Genomic DNA, 22,341 nt, shown 5'->3' on the forward strand with positions numbered 1-22,341 from the left:
AGTGAGGTAGGAGGGGGTCAGGGGGAGGTGAGAGTGAGGTAGGAGGGGGTCAGGGGGAGGTGAGAGTGAGGTAGGAGGGGGTCAGGGGGAGGTGAGAGTGAGGTAGGAGGGGGTTAGGGGGAGGGAGAGTGGGGTAGGAGGGGGTTAGGGGGAGGTGAGAGTGGGGTAGGAGGGGGTTAGGGGGAGGTGAGAGTGAGGTAGGAGGGGGTTGGGGGAGGAAGAGTGGGTAGGAGGGGGTCGGGGAATAGTGAGCAGAGCATGTGGTGTACCTGTGTGGTGTTGTGAAAGAACAAAATCTACTATAAAAACTCCAAAACCAAACAAAACACTAGTAGAGACTTCCCAGATAATACATACAAACAGCACATAAGTCAAACAGATCAATAACATACATCTGTTGTCAGCATGCCTGTAATCTCAGTTCCAGAGACACAAAGGAAGGAAGATTGTGAATTTGAGGCCAACCTGGGCTATACTGCAAGAGTTATAGGGCAGCTTGGATTATATAAAGAGACTCCATCTTAATCAATATACAATCAGTCAATCAACCAATTACAATAAACAACCTAGCCAACAGAATAAACAGTAACAATAGTGACAAAACCAAATCTCACAAAACACAACAACAGAACAAAATGCTGAATCCTGTCAACTGCTTCAGCGGGACCCTCTGGGGTGGTGGTTTGGGTAATAAAACTGGATTGAACAAGAAAGAAATGAGCATGCAGCATGCATCTCCTCTGTGTGTTCTGGGCTCATTTTACAGCTACCAGCAATGTGCACGCTTTGGGGTGTGTCAAATTGCTAAGGAAGAGATACCAGGTGCTGAACAGATTCAGTTTTATTACAACAAAGATGTTTTATTGAAGCCCAAGTGCTGGTGCAGGCTGATTTAAAACTTAAAGACACACCTGCCATCTGAAGTGGGTCCCACAGCTACATGGTGCATGAGCAAGCCCACTATAAAGCTGGTTGGCAGGATTAAATTTCGTTAATTTCTCTACTGCCGCTGAGCCAAGCATCCTCATTATCCAAGTTAGTTACAAATGGAAAATCTGTCTTCCAGTGCAGGAGACTTGGTTTAACATTCTGAAGTGGTTTGGGGGTCCCTAGGGATGTTATGGTCAGGATCACCTTTATCCTCAATGGAAGATTCTGACGGTTATGTGGTGAGACTTTTTGCTCTGACCAGGCTCTATTGCTGCTGACAGTGGTTGTGTGTTATTGTTGGGGAAGAAAGGGTTCAGCTCTGCAGATCTCTTCCCTCAGGGGCTGGGAGAGAGCTGGAAAGGAGAGGCAGGGGTGGGGAAGAGGTAGGGGTGTATTAGTATAGTGAAGATGGGGTGTGTGTCTGGATATAGATTGCTTGCAGGACAGAAGACATAGTCAAAGATATCTGCATGCTAGAGTACAGCTTTCCAGCAAGGGGTGGGGAGGTGGTGTCCCTGGAGAGGGTCAGAAAACACTGGGCAGGGGTTGGGGTTGTGGAAAGAAGAGGTAGGTAGCTTCATGAGGTTTACTGCAGCAAACTGGGGATAGGGCAGCCAGGTTTCCATTGTGAGTCTGCCCATATTGAAGCAAGCTAGAAATATGAAGAATTTGTGGGGCATAAAGGCTAAAGCAACCCTTCACCCTAGGGCCTGCTTTTATCCTCTCATCTGCAGAGTGGTGTGAATCAACTGCAGAAAGCCCCTCTCCCACCCATAAAGCTGCAGATTTCTGAGCATCTCAAGGCATCCTCCTTTAAAGGAAAGACTGTCCCTGTCACCTGAGCAACCCCAGTGGCTCCTGGTTTTCCTGAATCAGATTATAATCCTGTCCAAGGCACCCCTGAAACTACCCTATTATCTCCCTTATCAAAAAAGATAAAGAAAAAGGAAGAAAAGTTTTCCTAGCAACCCTTTGAACTGTAACGTGAGAGCCATGTAGATGGCATACACAGCTAATGCTAATTAGACTGCCTTTGAGAAACCCATAGACACACTTGGGTGTCTTACTTTCTTTTTGAGTGATTCTTCTTCTCCTAACTTTTGTGCTTGAAGTTTATATTAATATATCTTTAATAAGACCTCCAATCCTTCCTCATACTGGCTAGTCTTGACATCTTTAAAAAGTTATTTTATTTTATGTTAATTCATGAGTGTAGGCATCTGCAAGAATGTGTGAGCAGGGGTATGCAAATGCCCAGGGAGCCAAAGGCATCATAGCTCCTGGAGCTGGAGTTACAGGCAGTTGTGAGCTGCCTGACATGGGTACTGGGAACAAGGTCAAGTCTTTTGCAAGAGCAGAAGAGCTCTTACCACCCAAGCATCTACTCAGTGCCCTGTAACCTTTTCTGTTTCAAAGCTACAAAGGGTAAGGTTTGGCCTGAATTAAGGTCTCTAAAAGATTAAAGGTATTCTTCAGGCTGCTGAGAGTGACACAGTAGAGGGGTGACTCTGTCTCCTCACCACTGACCCTAGGACATTCTATGCAATGACTTGTGCATTTTTTGCTTGACACAAACATCTCTACTTGCTCTTGTGCTGTTTACTAATACAAAGGATGAAAGGGATGCTTTTTATTAAGTGGCACTCAATGAATGAATGATATATTTCACTTCTAGATTAGCTAACTATGCAATGAAATGAGGTAGAAAGTAAAGGATATGGGAGGTTGAATGACTATCACTAAGACTGGGGAATGTGGTGGTCACAGAGATGTAGCAATCTCAGCCTGATGTGTTGTTTCTTTCTAAAGTAAAACCTTCCATTTTAGAGCCAAACTTCTTAATACAGGATTTTTACAAAGAGGTGAAACAACAGAATGTTCTAAGGGAAGGTGAATGCTAGAGGGAAGCTCCTTTTCTTAGGAAGTAAATTACTCTAGCTCCAGGAAGTCCCTAAAACTGACAAGATTCAATAGACCTCTCTTTTCCCAAGAGCATATGAACTTTAAAGACTACTGAGAGAAGAATTTCAGACAAGCCTAGCAGCCTAAAAGAACTTCAACAGTTTCCAGTCTAGAAGAAACAAGGCAGGTGAGTTGCCTGGAAGAGGCTAAGACCAACCGAGCCACCTGGAAAGGATGCTTTCCAGCCTGCTGAGTTCCATGTAGTCTGTTTAGGGTGCTGCTGGTTGCCAATTTTTGTGACCTGTCACCCAGGATGGGGTGGCCTTTAATGATGCAGCTGCTTTTTGCACCCATAAGTAACCACTCACCCATATTCTAGTAAGTAACCCGATAAAACTTGTGGTTCACCAAATCAGACTTTGGTGATGTCTATTCTTTGGTCTGTTGTCAGACACTGGCCATGTTTCCTGAAAACAGTGTCATCCAATACACTGTTCCTGTGTCCTGTGGTCTGGATGTGCTACCCCCAGATTCACTGGGCTGAACTGTGTCACCAAGGCTATGAGATGGGGCCTTCAGTAAGTGATTAGGTCACGAGAGCCAAGCCATCATGGATAGGATAGTGGCCATTAAAAAGGACATATAAGAAGGAGTCCAACCTCATTTTCTGCTGTCTTGCCCTCCCTCCTTCCATCATAAAAAGACACAGAAAAAGTAGAAAAACATAGAGTGGCCTCCACCAGATACTGAGTCTGTTGAATTCTTGATCTTAGAATTTATTTTTTTGTTTGCCAAATTTTAATGTTTTTGCTGCTTAGAAATTACCCACAGTGGCACAATCAGGTCAAGACATTGGTAAAAGGCAGAGCAGAAAAGTACTTTGGGTTGGTCCTAGAGCAGGTCAGCCGGGAATTACATTTGTTATTCTTTCAAATAACTTTTTTCCCTCTTCAAACAGAGACCAGCATCCAGATGACATCATTTTAGTATGTGAAGAACCCTGAGATGAAAGTGCAGGCTGGGCTGAGACCAGGATGTTGTGGAAGCAGAGAAGAGAGTGGGGGTAGAATCCTAAGAGTGTACACACACACGCACACACACACACACACACACACACACACACACACACACAAACAAAAACAAAAACCAGAACCAAAAACAAAAACGAACCAATAAACAAATCAAATAATCCATTAGAGGCTGATGTGGGGGTTCTGAGAACCCGAAGAAGTTGGAGTGGATCTACCAGCACACGCCTAGAGGAAACAAGCAGCAAGACTGATTGCATATTCTCCAGAAAGTGGCTGCAGAGAAGTCAGTAGGGGGAACTCTGAGGATAGAATAGGGAGCTGTCTGCTGTGGCCCCCGGGAGAATGGTTAGAGCCATGATGAAAGATCTGGTGTTTTACATAGAAACCCCCTTAGCATGGCACATCACGAACTATTGTCCTCATGAACTTTCACTGCTTCACTCACTGTGCTGTGTGATTAAATAGATTAAAAAGATACCCCGCAGCTCACTTATTTCTCTGATACATCAATCTCATCAATCTCTGCAAGTCCAAGCCTCTTGGATGCTTTTTGCCAACTATTGGACTGAGAAAGGGAAGCTAGAGAAAGGACTGAAGGAGCTTAAGAGGTTTGCCACCTCATAGGAAGAACAACAATATCAACCAACCAGGCCCTCAAGAGCTCCCAGGGACTAAACCACCATCCAAAGACTACACATAGATGGACCCATGGCTCCAGCTGCATATGTAGTAGAGGATGGCCTTGTTGGGTATCAGTGGGAGGAGAGTCCCTTGGTTCTGCCAAGGTTCGATGCCCCAGTGTAGGGGAATGTCAGGGCAGGGAGGCAGGAGTGGGTGGGTGGGTTGGGGAGCACCCCCATAGAAGCAGGGGGAGAGAGGATGGGATAGGGGGTGTCCAGAGGAGAAACCGAGAAAGGCAATAACATTTGAAATGTAAATAAATAAAATATCTAATAAAAAAGAAACGTAGCCTGTTTTATCTATCTGTCTATCTATGTAATTTATCATCTATCTATAAAAGTATTTATTTAAGATATTAGTCTCCTTGCCTCACTAATGAGCTATCCCAGCTCACAGTAAAAAAAGTAATCTTTGGGCTATATTTTTGTCTAATAACTTTGAGGAAAACAAATAACGTTTTGTGTTAGGTATTCTGAAAACTTTTTTCTTTACTGATGGACATTAAGGTTGACTTCACACCTTGGCTGTTAGGAATAGTGCTGCGGTAAGTAGGAGAATGCAGAGATCTTCTGGCATATTCCAATATGTTCCTTTGGCTATACAACGTGCACACTATTAAAGAGAAAACATCAGAGTTGTGTTCTTTCCTTAATGGATAACTTCCAAATACAAGAGAAAAGGCTTTGTTGGGACTGATGTCATTTCCATATTTAGCGTCTACTTTCTTATATTACTGAATATGGCTAGTTATTTACTACATTAACTAATTTAGCTAATACTTTCCTATATTGCCAGGAGTTCTCTCAGAGTTGACAGTGGTTGATAATTTCTCAGCTTGCTGTGCAGCTATAATATAGACATGTCACTTAAGACTTGGCCCTGGGGCTCTGCACTAGTCTCTAAATTTGAAGATGGCAGCAAAGAAGGTCAGAGAAAGAGGAGGTCCCGGGCCATCAGGATCAATGGCAGCAGTGGGGATAACATTGCCCATGTGGTGTAAGCCAGGCATTTTCTGCTTATCACTGTTGCTCCAGTTAATTCTATATTGTGTGTGTGTGTGTGTGTGTGTGTGTGTGTGTGTGTCTGTGTGTGTGTGTCTCTCTGTGTGTGTAAGCATGTATGAGATGGAGAACTAAAACATGTATAGATGTTTGCCTGCATGTATCTGTGTGCCCCATGAGAACTGCTGGCCCCTATGGAGGTCAGAAGAGGACATTCTTGGAGGTGAAGTGACAGATGAATTTGAGCCGCTACTGAGATACTGGGAATTAAATCCAAGTCTTCAATAGCAGTGCTCTTAGCTGCTGTGCCATCTCTTCAGCTCCCAGAGAATCATTTTTGTGTGGTGGCAGAACTGGCTTCTTGGCCTCTCTTGTTTCTGCTCATTTTTTGACTCTTGCGTTACTGCTCTGCTCCATGACTTTGTGAACTATCCTATTATTTTCTAGTAAAGTTTGTTTCTTTCCAAATAAGCCAGAGAGTGTCTGTTACTACATTGTTCTGATTGGTTGGTTTACTGTATTGGATTGAGAAGAACTTGGTCTTTTCTTTCAAGCTCCGTGGGTAATAATATACTTACTATCAGTCCTGATTTGTTAGGGTGGAAGGGGTTTCTAAGTTGAGAATTCAGTGATACAGATGCACTCATCCTTCTCCTGAGCTGTCTGACCCTAGTCTGTGGCCTTAAACATGTTTCAAACCTGCTCTGTGTATTAAACAGAGACACCCTTGTTATTTTAAAAGGCCACTCAGATAGCTGAGAGGAAAACATGTTGCAACATACAACCTATAGAGCCATACAAAAGCAAGGTAACATATGATGAATGATCCACAGGGATCCTCTCATTCCTTAGCCTGTGTCAGAGTATAGATCCAAGATCATCAGCATGAGCATAATCTGAGTATATATATATATATATATATATATATATATATATATAATTACTAAATTATATACTATAGGCTGGCTTTGGGCTTTTGGTGTTGTTTTTCTTTTTAATTTGAGGCAAGGTCTTATGTAGCCTAGCCTGGCTTTGAACTCCTAAATGACCTTCCTCCATCTTTTGTACTGGAATCACAGGTTTGTATGAGCATGACCTGCTGAAAGTTACATCCTTTGGACAAGGCTGAAGCTTCTCAATCATGCGGTTCTAGGTTCAATCCCTGCCGTCACCTTAAATGATGCCCAGCCTCCATCCTGACCTCTTGTGGAAAAAAGTTCCTGGACAAGAAACACAGTCACTTCAGTCCCAGGTGATTTAATCCATGTTAAAACTTGAGTTTTCTGTCTTTGGAAGATCTACTTGTTCTTCCCCCTGTTTCTGGGTCTCCTCTCTATGCTCGGTTCCAGAGAGCATGTTCACAGTCCTTGCTGCCCGTAGGAGCTGGCTTTCAGTGTTGCCAGGATAGACTATCTAACACAACTTAAAGGAAGAGGTTCTAGGTTAGCGCATGGTTTTATGGTCATGTGACCGCCAAGTTTTCGGACTCAAAGTGAGGGAGAGTGCTAGGGAGCTTATGAAGAGCCTGCTAAGGGCCAGCTGGTGAGGAAGCATCCTGAAGTCAGGACAGGGCTGGAATACCACAGTGAGCTACTTCCTCCAGCTAGGTCCCTCCTTCCATTCATTTCCCCACCTCCAAACCTGTTCAAATTCTAAATGCGTTATGGATTTGGAAGGAAATAAATGCTTTAAACATTTTATTAAACCGGAGCCCAAAAGATCTAATTGTCTCTAGAAATAACCTTTCAGACACACCTAGATATACCGTCCTGGATTATGGGCACTCCTATAGACTTTCTCAATCCCATCAAGTTGACAACCAGTGCCATCACATGACTGGGGTTGGGGCAGGGTCAAAGGCCTGAGAACATTGATATCACCTCTCAGATGCCATTCCAGGCCCACAGAGTGTATCTCCAGGTGTGTGTTTGCACTAAGCCTCAAGAGTACCTTTCTTTTTGCCTTTTCCTTTTAATTAGATACTCTCTGTATTTACATTTAAAATGTTATCCCCTTCTCCCATCCTCCCTCCCCCTCCACTTGTCTTCAATAAGGTGCACTGCCTCCTAATCACCCTCTTCACCCCATGGCCTTGGCATTCCCCTACATTGGGAAAACAGGCCCTCCCTGGACCAATGACCTCTTCTCACATTGATGCCAGACACTGCTATCTTCAACTACATATGTAACTGGAGCAAGAGGTCTCTCAGTGTGTGCTCAGTGATTGATGGCAGAGTTGTGCTTCTCCCTAGCAGTAAACATCCCAAGTCTCCGAGGGCTTTTGTTTCCAAATCACATTGAACCAAACTATTCATAACTAGCTCAGGTGGACTCAAGGTCTGTGATGATGTCGTGTGGACTCATCTCTATTCTCCCCCACCGACTGCTTCATCTTTTCATCACATGAAGCCGCCACAGCTGCTGAGTTTGGGAAGCCCAACAACATCTGCATGTGGTGGCAACATCTGCACGTGAGCTTCTGGAAGAAAGAGCCTCAGAAATTGGGTATTTCAGAGGAGAAAGTGTTGCCTTTTGCCCCTTGCAAAGATCATGTTACGAGGAACCATCCACCAACAGAGAGGATGCTTTTCCTCCAGTCATAGGCTCCTCACCTCCATTAAATAGAGCTGCTGTGAATTCACTGATTGGCTTAATGCCTGACAGTGTGTTGTTAGCGATATGCTAAACCAGGCATTGAACCCTAGTGTGTCTAGCTTTGTCTACCGCTTAATTGGCCGTAGTAATTTTTATTATCTAGGTATTAAAATGAGACAATTGGCAGTTTTTTTCCCCCCAAAGTGTTTCCAGGTTGATTACATATGTAAGGAGGAGAGGATATGTAAGATCCATGTACCCGGTAACTGCTTTTTCAAATGACATTCATTCCTCTTTATTTTATTTGAAAGTGTAGGGAGTTCAGTATAGTTCAAGGAAAGCATTGTAGTAAACAGCCAGATTAAATGTGAGCCGTGTAAAGAGCAGCAGCGTGCAGAAATATTGCTATAGATACTAAGACCAAATCCTGCCTCGATACGGACCACACATAATTGAATCATGTTCAATAGAAGGCCATTACAAAACCCATCTTATTTGCAATGCTAATGTGCAGAAGACAGCTGTCACAGGGAATTAAATATGATCATTCAGAGCCTGAATAAACGAGGCGTCCATTATCTTCTGGCTGTGTTGCAGGCTGCTTGAAGAACACAAATAAATGATACTGTTGCAGGGACTGGCCCATGGTTTTGTCTTTTAGTCCTGGAAATGCGAGCACTCTGGAGGTGGAGGCAGGGACACAGAGGTACAGAAAAAAAGACTTGGCAGATAAATACAGGCAAGTAGGCAAGGAGTTTTTTTCCCTCTCCCCCTCCCCCCGAAGGAGCCATGAATGCACATAATCGAAATTCTATTTTCTGATGCCTGAAATAGATTTTAATTCTATTAAAGATTTTTGTCAAGATTCATCCGGTCTCCCTAAGATTCAAATCACAGCCAACTCACAAAGGGGGCTGCACGTGAACGGGCAGACTGGAGAGTAAGCAAAGCTAATCCCTTTGTCCCTTCCCCAAGGCTCTCCTTCCCATCCACAGGGATAATAAAGATAACCGAACTTTCTCCTGGATAATCAGGCTGCAAGGAGCATAAAAGGTACTCGGATCAGCTCTAGTTCTAAAACAGCCATTAATTGTCCAATTAACAGAAAGAGAGTTTTTCTTTGATTAGGTCTGAGCAACCTGCCCACAAGTAAGTTTTCTTATGTTAATAGCACGAAATACTATACTGTCATCTTTGGACACATAATAAAGTTAGGAAAAAGATGAAAAGCAATTAAATATAAGAACATTTTGTGATAGAATATCAAACTCAGGTACTTCCAGACCATGCTTTATTAGAATGAAGTTACAGTGATCTGTGTTTGGGGGAAGGGCAGGCTTCTGTGACCAGTGGCCAGCATAGAGCTCTTAGGATCATAGCTGCTGGGATAAAACAGCTCCTGGGAAGTAAATGAGACCTTCAAAAGTCTCTGCTTGTGGTGTGGTAAACTTGATTCTCTGTAAGCTACCAGGGAAGAAGTTGGTACACACACACACACACACACACACACACACACACACACACACAAACACGAGCGGTAGTAAAAGTGATGAAGAGATCAAATGAAAAGTCTGTTTAAATCTGGTTTTGTATATACTAAGAAATGTAGCGTTGAGGGCTTTTTGTGTACTGTGGTATAGAATTACATTTATGAAGTATATAAATTCAATTCAAGAAGGTACTGTATTTGTAGCTTCCAAGAGCTTTGAGTGCTTCTGAGTTGCTCGTCGGTAAATTCTTTCTGACAAGTCGGTTTCAGGTCCTTGTGTGACATTTTAGAAATGCAATGCAGTATGAATGCTTAATGGGAATTCCTAGAACTGGTGCTGTGACTGAAGCAATTTTCCTTTCATACTCACAAACCCTCACCTTTCAGATACATACATACATACATATATATATATGTATATGTATGTATATTTGGTTATTAAAATCTATTCTTTGGAAGCATGACTGGAAGAATTAGTGTAGGAAAATTGTGGATGCAGGGCTAGCCTCAGATCCATACTGAATTGAGGCCAGCCTGGGCTATATGAGACCCTATCTTAAAAAAAAGAACACTATAAACAAACAAAAATACCTATTCACTTGAAAGAAGACATAGAGATACTTATACTGTTAGCAGAAAAAGATAACTTGACTTAAGATTTTAAAAGAATTCTCTAGAACCCTGACTTGGAAAGAAAGTTGAGAAGTTGTAAATTTCCACATGGGGAGAACGACTCAGCTGCCATCACGCACTCAGAAGTTAAAGATTTGTGTTTATAACAAACCCTCAAGTGGTATGATGGTTAAATAGCAAGTGACTCTCCCTCTCTAATTCCAGCCTTCCCAAAATACTGATGGAGTTTTATTAATATCACTTTACTACCTTTTTGTTTATACATTTGAATATTCTCATACATTTCCTCTTTTCTATAACCATTTTATTGTGGTTTGGGGCATATGTACCTAACATGTTAAAATCTTTTAAAAATTATCAATATTAGTTAATTAATTAATATTCTTCAATACATAATAATAGACTTCATTATGACATTTGCACATACATATATCATGTATTTTGGTCAAAGTAAATCACCCATCACCCTATCTTGACTCCTCTCGCTCTCCCTGCCCTACTCTTTTCTCACCTTGTTCTCCTACAGTCATGTCGTTTTCCCCCCTTTGGTGTCTCAATGAGTTGCTTACAGAAATATGGACATCTGACTGATGAAGACCAGAGGTTGATGGTAGAAGGAAAAGCACAGTATTTATTACAGCTTAACTTAAAGATGGGAAAACTCTGATCTATTACCCAAACCTTGCCCTTTCCGCTTATCTGCTTGTTTAAATGAAGTTTTCCTGGGTTGCAATGGTGGCTGTCTGCTTTGGTGTGGCAATGTCCAAGTTTAGTAGCTGTGACAAACTATATCGTTTGTAAAAATCAAAGTATATTGCCCTTTGCAGAAAACATGGTTGGCTTTTGACGTAACCCATTATTTCGCTAGGTGTGAAGATTATCTCCAGTTTCTATACTATAGAAACAATACTGTGGGGTCAGTGAGATGGCTCAGTGGGTTAATGCCCCTGTCTCCAAGCTAATGAGTTTGAGACCTGGAACTTAAACTGTGGGAGGAGAAAATCAACTCTCTCAAGTTGTCCTCTGATGTACTGTGGCACACACATGTACACACACACACTAATAAAGAATAACACTGCAATAAATATTCTATAAACTCTTCCTGGTGCATTCAGCTACTGTCTCCTGTCCTGTTTACAGGGATGGGTTTTATTCCAGAAGCCTTGGGCTATGTGTATTACTGTGACTTCTTGGGTTTAGAAATTAGAATAGCTGAGGTAGGTCATACAAGTACATTCAAGCATTGCTGATGGGAGAATTAAGTGAGATACATGAAAGTCTTCTGGGAGTAGACAGCAAGAGCTGGTGCCCAGTTGGTCTTGTACACAACCCTGTATGTCTTTCCCCCTTTCTGATTTTAATCTGCATCCTTTTGTTGTAATAAACTATCACTGGAAGTGTAAAAGTTTATCTAAGTTCTATGAATTCTAGAGAATTCTATATGGCCCTAAGGATCTCTGTCAACATTTCCTTACATATGAAGGAACAAAGGAAAAAGAGAGGGGGAAAGAAGTGAGGAGGAGGGAAGAGGAAGGATAGAGACAGAGAGAGAGATATAGATAGATAGAGATAGATAGATAGATAGATAGATAGAGAGAGAGAGAGAGAGAGAGAGAGAGAGAGAGAGAGAGAGAGAGAGAATACAAATTTTTGATAGTTGGAGTGAAACTAGACCCCATAGGTTTATATTCTTGAAGGCTTGGTCCTTAGTTGATGGAACTGTTTTGGGAGGAGTTAGGTGTGGCCTTTTGGGGGAGGTGTGCCCCTGGGGTTAGACTTTGAGGTTTCAAAAGCACATTCAGTTCTTTGTAAATCTTCTCTCTTTCTCCTCCTTGGGGATAAGGATATAAGCTCTCAGCTACTGCTCTAGTGCCTGCCTGCTTCTTGCCTTACTCTCTGCCATGATGGTCATGGATTCTAACCATTTGGAACTGTAATCCCCAATAAACTCTTTCTATCTACTAATGATTGCCTTGGTCACAGTATCTCTTCACAGCGAAGGAAAGGTAACTAAGACAGAAGCCTAGCTAGAAAGAAAACATTGAGTCACTATAAAATCTGTTGCAGAAGCGTGGTTGTAATGGTCTCTCATGGCTATCAGTTTGATACACCTGTGAAGAGAGAACCTCTATTGAGGAATTGTTCCCATCAGTAGACTGGCCCATGGGCATGCTCATGGGGGCATTATTTTTATTGTTTAATGATGAGTGAAGAACTAGCCAGCCCAAGGTGGAGAGTGCCATGCCTGGGCAGGCAATCCAGAATTCTATAAAAAGGAATCGAAAATGAAAACAAGCTGGGTAAGCACCATTCTTTAACATTCTCAGCCTCCTTGTCTTTATTAGACAATGGCCCTGTTAAATCTTTCTTCTGTAAGATGCTTTTAGTCAGAGTTTTTAACACAGCAATGGAATGAAACCAGGACATTGGCCATTGAAATGATCAGGCTTGATTTTTCCTGGGTTTGTGGACTCTTAAGATTCAAAACTCCCAGAGAGTGAGCTTAGGGCAAGCACACTACTGGGAGGTGCTTGAGGCATCAGGAAGGTCGGAGAGCCAGGGCAGAGGAGCTTTGTGCAGTTGCGGGGAAACTGGGCACACACCTCATAAGTGTTTACTGTTTAATATCAAACTCTGCTCTGAGCATTAGGAATGTGAAGGCTAAGAAAACACCTTTGCTCCTAGGTGTTTACATTATGTACCAGTTACTTCTTCAAACCGGAACTGAGGTGTTGGAAGGAGTCTCGTAGCATGAAACAGCAGCTGTCTACTTCAGAAGGCAGGTTCCTCAGACTGTCTTTTGAGTCTCAGTCGCCTCATCTGAAAAATGGAGGTAATGTAGCAGATTATGATGTGGATTAAAGGGTTAGCTCACAGAAAACACTTAGTGAGTGGTGGCTACTGTTTAAGGCTAAGAGTGAGGGTCTTGAACTTTGGCTGGAAGTGGTAACATAGATTTGCAACCTCAGCACTAGGAAAGCTTAGGCAGAAGGATCTCAAGTTTGAGGCCAGCCTTGATGCATTCAGATTCTAGCTGTTTGTATACGAGTCCCTTAGCTCCTCTGGGTAGAAACCTCCTCCACCATGAGTAGTTGATGTCTATATGCAGGTAAGGACAGGCACAAGATAAAACAAGGCCTATGGTCGGGCAGTGAAAAAGAAAGGTGGGGGCAGAGTTTTAGAAAGTCAGGAAGATAGGAGGAGAGGGAGAAGAAGAGAAAATGGAGGAGGAGGATGGCTCGCTTCTGTGTGGCTTTAAATAGTCACGGGTAGCTATGAATATCTTATAATGGACGGATTATTACAGGACAATTTGTCATATCTAGGTGGGCAGTTTGTATCAATATCAATTGGCTTTGAGTTTATTGTGTGGACGTTTTGTGGAGTGAGAATTTATTGATATAAATCTGATTGATAAATGACAAGCCTCAAGGGTTTTGATTTTACTGCGTTGCTGGGAATGTGAGCAGAGCCCTCAGCAGGGAGCCACAGGAGGGCGGCTGTTGCTGAGGACAGAGAGTAGCAGGGGGAGCGTTGGTGTAGTGTGTGAGACCTTATGCCACTGTTTAATAATTACCGCTACAGTCGTGTGTTTCTCTCATGGCCACACAGGTCCTGGTACCCCACTGCCTCGGTGTTGAAACTGCGCTCTCGCCTGTGTTCGCAGTTTCCACAGGGCTCTGAGAAATAATCATCTACTCCTATCAGGTACAAGACTCTGTTTGTACAAGGGAGTGGCGGGAATGATATATATCCTGTTAGTATCACTTTTAAATTATATTAAATAACTCTATCCTTTTTCATTTGTCATATTTTTGGGCCTTTTTTTGGTCATACTATGGCATGTTGCTTATGTAGGGCCAGCATTTTACAGAAAGGAAGCAAACATCCTGTGGGAGAGCGACAGGTTCGTGTGTAACATGGGAGCAGCATTCCTGAATGTCTCGACAGTTTCCGCAGAGGACAGCATTTTATATGAGGAAATCATTGCACTTAAAACTGAAGATACAACAAAGGCAGAACAACTCGTAAACTTATATAATAGGAACAGTCCCCCCTCGAAGACTGATGCTTTCACGTAAAGTGTGGTATGAAAGCAAACTTCAGGACTGTTAAATGCCCTCTTATAACTAATTCTTGCAATTTAGGTCCCCGCAGTCTGGAGCAGAGAAAAATAAAGAGCCGTGTCCCACTAGAGGAAGCAAATTTGAAGAAAATATTGAAGTAAAAGGAATAAACCATTTCTGAGTACTTCAAACACAATAGCATGGTTGTCTTTTTAAACAGGGTACTTGTATTTAATTTCCACCCGTCAGCAGGTAGGAAGAGAAATGATGGAGAAACAGCTTTACAGATCAGCAGAGGCCCTTTGAGGTAACTGGAGTCTGACGTAAGCATGTGTTTAGACTCTAGCAATTTAAGTATTTTCATATTTGAATTTCAATCTTTAACACTAGAAAATTAAGTGTTGGGCAAGGAGTCTAGTGCCCCAGTGAGTGCTGAGTAAATGTCCTAAAAATTCAGAGGCACCTAAAGAAGCTGCTAAGAAACGTGTGGCATAGAGATGGACCGTGCTTGGGATCGCCTCACAGGAAGGCGGAAGCATTGTGAGGTGCTGGTCAAACTTTTAGAAAGAAGTCCAAGTGTGTGCTTTGGCACTAATTTGGATTTAAACTGGCAGGATGATCTAGATTTAATTTTTAAAAATTTTATTTGCATAAAATGTAATTGGGGCTCTGTCATTGCCTGTATGTAAATCAACCAAGATCACATAATTTAGCAAACTGGGTTTGTTTAAAAAGCCCAAGAGTAGCTACATATGATGCTTAGGGGAAATCCCAAGCTGGTGTATTAGAAACTATCAGTGGGAGTATAGCTCGTAAAAAGTAAAGGCACTTGCATCAAGAAGTGAGATGATGGAAACTTACTGAATTAAGGAGGACTCCTGACTGTCACTACAGGATCGTCAAGTAAGAGCGCCTGGGGAAGGCTGCATGGGGCCATGTTAGCAGGCTCTACACTGTGAAGAGTAAGGAAGGTGGAGGGTGTGAAGTCAGTGGCTTGCTCTTCAATGAATGACTTTTAATTTTGCAATTAATAGGATGTTTTATTTTGCACCAAATTTAGGCCTTCAGAGCTACCCCCACTTGAACTTTAACAAGTAAGAGGAAAACGAGTGTTGGCATGGGGTCCAGGAATGGGAGTGTGAGCGGAGCATGCGGTTTTAAAATTCATTGTTCATTAGTTCATGTTTGTAGGCTGAAAGCTTCCCAAAGGTCAACAGTGTAATAATGCTTTTTATTACCATAATTATTACAAATAGTTACCTTTTGCCACTTTGGCTGTGCCACTTTGAAAAATTACTTTTGAAAATAGTTTTTCAGTCCTTATCGTCTCCCACCAGAGTAGTGAAGAAAAATTACTGGTGCTGGATGCTGTGGGAAGCAAGAGGATGCAGAAGTGGCCTGGTGTAGGCCACACACTGTGCATGTGCTGGAGGAGGGGCTGGTTAGTGAAGTGTGTGCACAGATATGTTATGGTTTCATTTCTGTAAGTGGGGAAGCAATTTGGTTTTTGTTTGGAGGTTTAGGGTGGAATCTGGGGTTTAGTCAAGATGTTTTTGGAGTGTAGATGACAAACTATATTTTGGGGGTGTTTATGTAACATGCACACGAACACATTTGCATGTGTGCACTTCTATAATTAGTTTTTTTTTTTAATGACACAAACCATCCCTTGGCAAGGTATTGCTCAGACATTTAGGAAGAAGTCCAAGTGTGTGCTTTGGCACTAGTTTGGATTTAAACTGGCAGAGTGATCTAGATTTACTTTTTAGATTTTTATTATTATTTTATTCACATTAGCGTTTAGTTTGTATGTATGTCTGTGCACCATTTGAATGCAGTACCACAGAGGCCAGATGAAGTTATTGTATCTCCAGGAACTGGAGTTTCAGATGGTTATGAGCAGCCATGAAACTTGAGTCCCCTGGAGCAGCTAGTGGCCTTAACTACTGAGACATCTCTCTAGCCCTACTCTAGATTTAGCTACTTTTATATTTTTTTTCTAAGCTCAAGAGAGGGATGAAGGACCTGACAGTAGAAATGAAAATGACTTGGGAAACAGCGACTTTAAGATGTCTCCGCAGAAGGATGTGCTAAAAGCCTGTAATTGGCAAAGTTTAGGGGAAAATAATGAATAGGAAGATTAAAGCTACATCGGTCTGTTGGAAGGATTCACATGTTAGAAGGTTGGTCTCCAGTGAGGTGACATTTGGAGTTAGTAGAGCCTCTAAAAGTGGGGAGTTGATTAGTTTGTTGGGTTGCTGTCTTCAGATGGATTTAAGGTAGCTTTTATGAGAGCCTTAGTTAATTCTTCTGGTAGCAAGTTATTAAGAAAGAACAGTGGTGAGGCACACCTTTAATCCAGGTACTTGGGTGGCAGAGGTAGGTGGATCTCTGATCTTGAGGCCAGCCCAGTCTACAGAGTGAATTCCAGGACAGCCAGGGTATCAAAGCAAACAAAATAAAACAAAACAAAGAGCTTGGGCTTCCTGCCCACTGGGTGACCTTTCCTCTATACATATGTCATCTAACATGACTCAACCAGGAAGGTCCTCTCCACAGGAGTCAGAGCTGTGCTGTGCAGATTTTCAGTCTCCCAGAGGGTGGGCCAGACACCCTCTAGTCTGTTTTATTTTAGAGTACACAGCCTCAGATATTTAATTACAGCGACAAAATATGAACTAGTATTAAATCTAAAAAATGTAATGACTTCTTTGGGAAATGAAAGAAATATAAGAGGAAGTTTGTATTTTCATGGTAATGAAATCTTAACATGTAACTTTCTATTAATGTTAAGTATGCAAACTAGAAGGGGTATTTTACCCCAGAAATTTGTTAAGGTCCAGTCAGACTAGAGATATATTATCACGGATGGTTGATTTATACCTGTAAAAATCATTTCCTTTATCTCGTCTCTGGAATATGATGTTTCAGTGACGTTTCTAATCTTGGGATTTAGATAAAGAACACTGTGAGGTGGAAGCAAAAGGTAAACTGAGGTCAGATTGAGAGAGGCCGAGAGCTCTCAGATGTATGACTTTGAAAAGTTGACCTGGCTGGCATGTGAAAGCTGCATTAAAGAGACAACATACAAAGAGGTAGGAAAACCAACTGTGTTGTTTCCTGCTGACAGATGACAAGCAGGGGCGTGGGCTAATAGGAAGAGGGAAAGGGATAACGAACTTGTTTCTTAAGTAGGGTTGAAATGATGTGGCGCAGGATGGGTGAGAAGGTGGAAGAATGAGTCACTGGAGGCCAAGCTCAGGTGGCAGGTGGTGATCTTGTGTTTCATCACTGAGCTTGAAGCACCGGAGAGCAGAGCTGTTCTGGTGGGACTCGCTGAAGGTGGGTACAGTAGGCTGCTGCAACAAGGTACACTGGGTGGCTCAAACAGCATACATGTGTCATCTCGAAGTATAGAGGCTGGAAGACCATGGAAGTGCCATTCCTTCTGGGGTACTAGAGAAAGTTTTATATTAAGCTGATTTCTAGCTTTTGGAAACTTCCTGTATGACTGTGGTCTTCACAATATTGTTCTTTTATGTCCTTGAACAGATTTTCCTTTTATCAGGATACTGGTTATGTTGGCTGGGTATTTCTCCATTACACTGTTTGATTTTATCTTGTGAATTTAAAAAGATGCATTCCATATAGAATTCTTTAAAAAATATTATGTATGTGCATGGTGTATGTGTCTGTGCATACACGCCTGTTTGTACACATGTGTGTGCATGAGTACATGCCATGTGTATACGCAAATGCTGGAAAACAACACCATGGAGAGGTTTCTCTTATTGTATCTTTAAGTGGGTTCTGGAAGCCTAACTCAGGTCTCCATGTTTCTGCATTAAGTGCACTAAGCCATTTTGGCAGCTCTAATCTTACATAATTATATATCTGTAATGATTTTATTTGGAAATAAAGTCATATCTGAAAAAATGGAGTCTAGGACTTGAACATAATGTTGTGTGTGTGTGGGGGGGGGAACACATAATTTGGTCCATACTAGTAAACTAGATGAAGTTAATGAGTGACTTAGGAGTCGCCATGTTTTAGGCTCCTGTCGATCACTGTCAAGGGTGGTAGTCATGAGGAGTGCTGCATGGGAACATCTATGTATTGAGGAAATTTCCATAAGCTATCTTTTGAGCTTAGGAGTGGAAGTCTAGGGAAAGGAAGAACATAAAGTCCTCAAGTGCTTTGACAGGCTATGTATGCTATCCTGAGATAGGAAGTCTTGGAGTGTGAGAGAATAGCACAAGTAAAAAGGTTCCTCTTATCTTCTTCTGTCCTCTTCCTGGAGGAAGTCATAAGATCCTCATTCAAGAAACACACCAATTAGGGCTGAAGAGGTGGCTCAGTGGTTAAGGGCACTTGTTGCTCTTTCAGAGAATCAGAGTTTGGCTCCCAGAACTCACATACCTAGGCTCACAACTGCCTTTAATTTCAGTTTCAGGGGCTCTGAGACCTTTTTTCTGTCATGTGAAGGCATCTTCATGCATGTATGTATATATATATGAAGAAGAAGAAATTCTCTAGGGAGAAAGAGGTCAAAGACACTGAGGTAGCAAGAGGAATCTGAGAAGTCTTGTTATGTTTTTTTTTTCTGTGCGCTCATATTGTTCTTTTTTGGGCATTTTCTCCACAAGTGTTAACCTCCTCATCCAACCTAACCAAGTGGTTTCCATGTTTACTCTTTACTTAAGGTTCCTGTACCTTAAGGTTGACATACAAACTGGCAGACATACCCATAAATATATTTGAATGCTTTTCTCTTGTCAGGGTTTCTGGTACCATCAGAACCTTGACCACAAACCTAAGATGGGAGTTAAATTTCTTATTTTCTCTACAATCTCTTTTTGTTGTCTTTATCTACTGACTTAGTCTTTGACAGTTCTCTATATGTATATAATATATTTTGACAATACCTCAGCTTCCCCTCTCTCCCTGGGCATTCCCCAATATGTGCTCACATCATCATGTCCTGTGTCTTGCTGGTGCTCTCTGCTGGGATGTTGGCTGCTGATGTTGAAATGATCTTGTACAAGTAACTGTAGCTGCACCGACTCTGTGAGCACAATGGTCATGCCATGTCCAGAAAACAGTATTTCATACTTCATAGGACCCCTTCACATCCTCTGCCCTTCATTTTTTTAATAAACAGATTGTTTTTATCTTAGTTACTCATTTACTGTATGTGTATTAGTGTGTATGTATTAATGTGTGTGTATTAGTGTGTGTATGTGTGACTGCATGTGTATGTATAAGTGAATATGTATCAGTATGTATATGTGTGTATATATTTGTCTGTGTATATGTGTATTAATGTGTATATGTGTGCATATTAGTGTGTGTATATGTATATATGTGCATGTGTATTGTGAGTGTATTGTGGTAGTGTGTATGTGTGTTTGTGTGTATGTCTGCCCATAAAAGCTAGAAGGGCACTGGGTCCCTTGGAAACAGTTACAGGCATTTTGTGAGCTATATGAGGTGGGTGTCGGGATCTAAACTCTGATTCTCTGATAGAGTAGTTAATGCTGATTAACTACTGAGCACCCTTTCCTGCTGCCAAATCTTATATTCTTTCTGTTCCCATGTCTGAGATGTTACCTGAGCCTTGCAGTTGATATCCGTGTCCTACTTAGGTCTGAGTACTTAACAGTCACTTCTCAGCCCTGGTCCAGTTCTGAGTCTCTGCACTGCTGCCACTGCAGAAAAAGGCTTCTCTGGTCCAGGCTGAGAACAACCCAACTCTGTGGGTAGAGATGCAAATGCTCAAGAGGCAGTTTGACAAATATCCATTTATCAAAATAGCAGTAGCCCCTCACCCTCCAGGGCCTGTGACCTCCAGAGCCATGGACTTTTGGCCAGGTTGACATTCTCTCTATGGCAGGCATACATTCTCTCCCACGGAGCAGGCTGGGATTCAATCAGGCTGTGTGGTTGGGATCCCTACAACTTTCAGGCCTCTGTTGTACCAGGGGTCATATCTTGCCTGGCAAATTGGAGTTATGGCATTCAGAGTTCCCAGTAGGTAAGACTATTACTATTTCTTCTTTTTAGCACCCTGTACAGTACTATAAAAACCGTGGGGTCTTACACTATGTAGCACTGGCTGGTCCGAAGCTGCCACATGGGTGTTGGGACTTGAACCTGGGTCCTCTGGAAGAGCCAACGGTGTTCTGATACAGTAAACGATCTCTCTATGTATATGCTCAGTATTTAGATGACTGACCTCTCATGGACCTAAAAAGAGAAATTCAGAGTAAAACAGAGGGCCCAGGTCTTGTATTACATGGATGGTCTATAGTCTGTCTGTATTAAATGGCTTATTCTATTTTTCTAAAGATGCAGGCTGCCCCTTGTGATAACAAGAATGAGTCTAGTAGAAAATCTTAGAGGGACTGGAATGGTTCAGCTGGCAGGAGGAGGCCATGAAATGGCAAGGAGAAGGGAGAGGAATTAGGACAAAAGATAAAACAAGCAGAAAGAGCACAGTACTATCTTAGACAGCTAAGGACCTAGAAGTGTCTCTTTGGTTTAGTGCCTGCCCTGCTCTTTGAACGTACATTTGATTAAGAAGTGAAATTAGAACCATTTTTGTCTACAGTGATTACAGGCAACAGATTCACTGTAAAATAAAAGAGAGAATTACTGTCAATTTTATTCTGAGCTCACCACAGTCAATGTGCTGTTGGGGAGAAACACCAATTGTGATAAATTGTGCCATTTGTCTAATGTAGGTTGACCTAGTGATAATGCACTTGGAGGCAAATTTTATTCCTCAGGTCTGAGCACTGGGACCTATTCCCACGGTTGTGAGCACATACTGCTCTTATGTACACGTATGTGCTGCTGTTTAGGTCGGAAAGAAAGACTTTCAATTGTGTGTACATGCATGCACACTAGCAGAGGAATAAAAGGGGGAAGGTTTGAAGGCTGGAATGAGGCATTTGAGGACATGTAATGCTATTTGATGATAAATAAGTACCAACTGGCTTTTTGCCCATTCCTGCTTCACAATCATTTCAGAGAAGAATATTTTCATTAAAAGTAAAGCAGTTAAAATGTCAAGGTGCCTATTCCTTCTCTCTTCCTTCTCTCTATCTCTCTCAGATTCTGTCTCCTTTTTTTCCTTAAACATTACAAAAGAAGTGGATTGTGGAAAGCCTAAACTGCAGCTAAATAAAGACTTTTTTTTTTTTTTGGCATTCCTTGGAGAAATCAAATCCAAGACCAGTGGTGAAAGGTGATTGTGCTGTATCCACTACACAGACATTTCTTCTAATTATCAGCATGAATGTAATTACTTACAAGCATTAGGCTCCTATGATCATGTCCCTTAGAGCATTTCATCTTTAATGATTTTCCTTGATAGAAAGCCAGTTGGAAGCATTTGTTGCATAACATTGCTCAACCAGAAAGAAAAATACGTTCTTCTCAGACGAAAGATCTGTATGCTTTCCTTTTAATGGTACTTGTGTTCTGCCAGAATTTGATTAGGAGCCATCTTGGCACAAAGATTGTTAATGAGGGAGTCAAATAACTATATAGATTAAGCAGTTTCTTGGAAAAAATACAACGTAGCAATGGTGTTTCTTTTTCAAGATTATTGCAGTTTAGAATTGTAACCACTTAAGGTGGATTGTTAAATGCCTTAATTTTTGAGGGCATATATGAGGGGTGGCTTACTGAAGGAGTCTGTAGCTTTGAAAGGGGAAGTGGTTTTAAGGAATACATTTCTGATTTAAGGCTTACATCAAAGTGTAGATTCCTGAGGTAGATTAGAATTCTGTTGGCTATCAGTGATGTAACCAAGAGAGAGTACCTAGTCCCCCTCCTTGAGAAATGAATAATTTGTCCTGTTAAATCTGACTCGGTGATTAGGTTTTTGCTAATGGAGGCACAACCAGTGCCAGGTGGCAACTTCTACCCCAGAATTTTTAACATTGTCATTTCTTTCTCTAGGAGTTTAAAACAATCACAAAACAATTTATTTTACATTGTTCAGA

At 41.8% G+C, this 22,341-nt stretch overlaps 1 pseudogene across 1 annotated transcript in view; it reads left to right on the forward strand.

Annotated features, from left to right (window-relative positions):
* The window catches only part of LOC308417229 (T-complex protein 1 subunit zeta-like), a 120,644-nt pseudogene that overhangs the window by 2,453 nt on the left and 95,850 nt on the right, over positions 1-22,341 (forward strand). Inside the window, exons 2-4 of the transcript in view lie at positions 12,948-13,095; positions 14,121-14,340; positions 14,411-14,486. The product of the transcript in view is annotated as a T-complex protein 1 subunit zeta-like (transcript). The remainder of the gene's footprint in view (positions 1-12,947; positions 13,096-14,120; positions 14,341-14,410; positions 14,487-22,341) is intronic.

The sequence above is a fragment of the Micromys minutus genome, assembly GCF_963924665.1.
Source record: "Micromys minutus genome assembly, chromosome: 1".
Taxonomy (NCBI): domain Eukaryota; kingdom Metazoa; phylum Chordata; class Mammalia; order Rodentia; family Muridae; genus Micromys; species Micromys minutus.